This window comes from Rhinolophus hipposideros (assembly GCF_964194185.1).
Source record: "Rhinolophus hipposideros genome assembly, chromosome: 20".
NCBI classification, from domain to species: domain Eukaryota; kingdom Metazoa; phylum Chordata; class Mammalia; order Chiroptera; family Rhinolophidae; genus Rhinolophus; species Rhinolophus hipposideros.
The window spans coordinates 53,353,467-53,356,918 of record NC_138066.1 but is presented as its reverse complement, the minus strand read 5'-3'; the positions used below and the strand labels follow the sequence as shown (position 1 = coordinate 53,356,918).

Here is a 3,452-nt window from a genome sequence, read left to right as displayed (position 1 = left end):
TGGACTTGCACCCCCCCACACAACTAGATTGAAGGACAACCACTGATGGGTCCTGGAAAAAACACACTGTTCCCCAATATTCCCCAATAAAAAAATTTAAAAAAAAACTGATGCACATTCACTGTCCAAAACTTAGGAAACAGGTAAGCAGGAAGGGAAATGACCAGCTCGGGAATGCAGCGCCCAGAAAGTGCCATCTGTATTTGGTGCATATTCTCTCTTTTTTCCTGTGGCTATTTAGAATTTTTTTTTTGTTTTTTTGTTTTTTCATACATCTGTATTTGTCACCTTTTAAAGCAAAATGTGAACTGTGCACAATGTTTCCATTCACAAAACTTGCTCTGGTTCCTTTTCAAGTGCCTCCAGAGGCAGGCTTACAATTCTGCTCCTCTAAAGAACACTTCTTTGGAACACAAACCCTATGGATAGTTACTCCCATCAAGTTGGTTCAGCTTAATATACTAATTTCTAGGGGTGGGTACATGCAGTTAACAACTACAGGGGTGGAAGGGTTACAGCGGTCCTAGGAGATTCAAGTTGTTTTAAGCAATATTCTTTTCAACAGGGTGCAGCTCAGAACCTCAGTGACAAAAAATTTGGTACACTAAGGAATCCGCTTTATAGCTACCTGGGTCACAAAGTTAATGTAACATTTAGGTCAGACATTTTACAACAAAACGCTATGTCTCCATCTGTTAAAAAAAACCAACATGAAATGAGAAAGGAAAAACTAGCTCAGCTTTAGTGCCTAAGGTATCACAGTAGCAGACACTTAAAAGTTGAAAGAAATCTTATCTTTCCTTTAAGTACGTATTGTCATGCCATACGTTTTCAAACTAACACAAAAATAAAAAAAATCCTTGAAAATATATGGACGGGAATGAAGGTAAAATATTTAACACGTGTACGAGCCACCCTTCAGGCAGAGCTCAGCCTACTTCTTCCATGCGTGATGTGTCATCATCCCCCTCGAGGAGTGGCATCTCTTCAGTGACAGTAGCACCGCTGTCGTCAGCAGTGGGGTCATCTTCATCACCACCTAGACCGAGCTGGATCATCCTGCAGATGCGGTTGGCGTGGGTCTGGGGGTCCTCCAGACTGAAGCCGGAAGACAGGAGCGCGCTCTCGTAGAGCAGGATGACCAAGTCCTTCACAGACTTGTCGTTCTTATCAGCTTCAGCCTTCTGCCTTAAGGTCTCAATGATGGAATGGTCAGGGTTTATCTCCAGGTGCTTCTTTGCCGCCATGTAACCCATTGTTGAGTTGTCTCTTAGGGCTTGAGCCTTCATGATTCTTTCCATGTTTGCTGTCCAGCCATATGTGCTTGTGACAATGCAGCAAGGGGATGTCACCAATCGGTTTGACACAACCACCGTTTCTACTTTTTTCTCAAGGATGTCCTTCATGATTTTGCAGAGGTTTTCAAACTTTGTATTTTTCTCCTCCTGTTTCTTTTTCTCTTCTTCATCTTCTGGAAGTTCCAAGCCCTCTTTGGTGACTGACACCAAAGTCTTGCCCTCGAACTCCTTTAGCTGCTGGACACAGTGCTCATCAATAGGCTCGATCATGTAGATCACTTCTAGGCCGAGCTTGCGCAGCCGCTCCACGAAGGCCGAGTTTGCCACCTGGTCTTTAGTCTCGCCTGTGATGTAATAGATGTGTTTTTGGTTCTCCTTCATTCTTGTGCAATAGTCCTTGAGAGAAACCATCTCATCACCAGAAGCAGATGTGTAATATCTTAACAACTCGAAAGCTTCTTCTGATTTTGAGAGTCTTCATGTATTCCAAGCTTAACATTTTTAGAGAACTGCTCATAAAACTTTTTGTAGTTCTCTTTATCTTCTGCCAGTTCAGTGAAGAGTTCTAAGCATTTTTTGACCAAATTCTTTCTAATAACTTTCAGAATTTTGCTTTGTTGCAACATCTCCCGGGAAATATTGAGAGGGAGGTCCTCAGAATCCACAACACCTCTGATGAAATTCAGGTATTCAGGGATTAGCTCCTCGCAATTATCCATGATGAAAACTCTGTGAACATACAACTTAATGTTGTTCTTCTTCTTTCTGTTTTCAAAGAGATCAAAGGGAGCACGTCTTGGGACAAAAAGAAGGGCTCGGAATTCCAATTGTCCTTCAACTGGAAAATGCTTCACCGCCAAGTGATTCTCCCAATCATTATTCAGGCTCTTGTAGAATTCCCCGTACTCTTCGTTACTAACGTCTTCAGGATTCCTGGTCCAAATAGGCTTTGTCTTATTCAATTCTTCTTGATCGATGTACTTCTCCTTAATCTTCTTCTTCTTCTTGTCACCATCCTTCTTTTCTTCTTCTTCTTCTTCGTCAGAACCAACGTCTTCTATCTCAGGTTTGTCATCAGACTCCTTTTCTTCCTTTTCTTTCTCTTCCTCTTTGTCTTCCTTTTCTTCAGCCTCATCATCACTGACTTCTTTATCACGTTCCTTCTCCACAAAAAGAGTAATGGGGTAGCCAATAAACTGAGAGTGTTTCTTCACAATCTCCTTTATTCTTCTCTCCTCCAAGTATTCAGTCTGGTCTTCTTTCAGGTGCAAGACAACCTTTGTTCCACGACCCATAGGATCCCCTGTGTCAGTCCTGACTGTGAATGAACCTCCTGCAGAAGACTCCCAGGCATACTGCTCATCATCATTATGTTTGGTGATCACGGTCACTTTCTCAGCGACCAAATACACTGAGTAAAAGCCAACACCGAACTGGCCGATCATGGAGATATCTGCACCAGCCTGCAAAGCTTCCATGAATGCTTTGGTACCAGATTTGGCAATAGTACCAAGGTTATTCATCAGATCAGCCTTGGTCATTCCTATCCCAGTATCCACAATAGTGAGGGTTCAATCCTGTTTGTTTGGAATGAGGTTTATGTGCAGCTCTTTCCCAGAGTCTAGTTTACTGGGATATGTCAAGCTTTCATATCTGATTTTGTCCAGAGCATCTGATGAATTTGAAATAAGCTCCCTCAGAAAGATCTCTTTATTCGAGTAGAAAGTATTGATGATCAATGACATCAACTGGGCAATTTCTGCCTGAAAGGCAAACATCTCAATCTCCTCCTCCTCCATTGGCTGGTCTTGGGTCTGGGTTTCCTCAGGCATCTTGGCTAAAGGACTGCAGGGGCTGCACAGCAACCGGACACAGGAGCAACTCAAATTTTTTGTTTTTTTAAAAAAAGGTTTTTAAAAGTGTGGTCTCTGCATGGTACCCTTAAGAAGGAAGAATGGCTGCAGGAGAGACAGGAGGGGAGGCCTGGGAGTAAAACTTGGGAGTAAAGCCTGAGAAGAAGGCTGGTCGGGAGATGCTGCCCCCTAGATGGACTGTGTCCCCACTCCAGTGACCAGGCACCGAGGGTCCCTCACATACCTTTGCATGGGACCATGTGACAACCTTGACAACCCTCATCCTTCCTGTGGAGTTCTC

General features: G+C 43.3%; 1 pseudogene across 1 annotated transcript; it reads right to left on the bottom strand.

Annotated features, from left to right (window-relative positions):
• Window positions 1-929: 929 nt before the first annotated feature.
• On the bottom strand, window positions 930-3,130 carry LOC308488387 (heat shock protein HSP 90-alpha-like; annotated as a pseudogene). The gene has a single exon. The product of its transcript is annotated as a heat shock protein HSP 90-alpha-like (transcript).
• Between the last annotated feature and the right edge of the window lie 322 nt (window positions 3,131-3,452).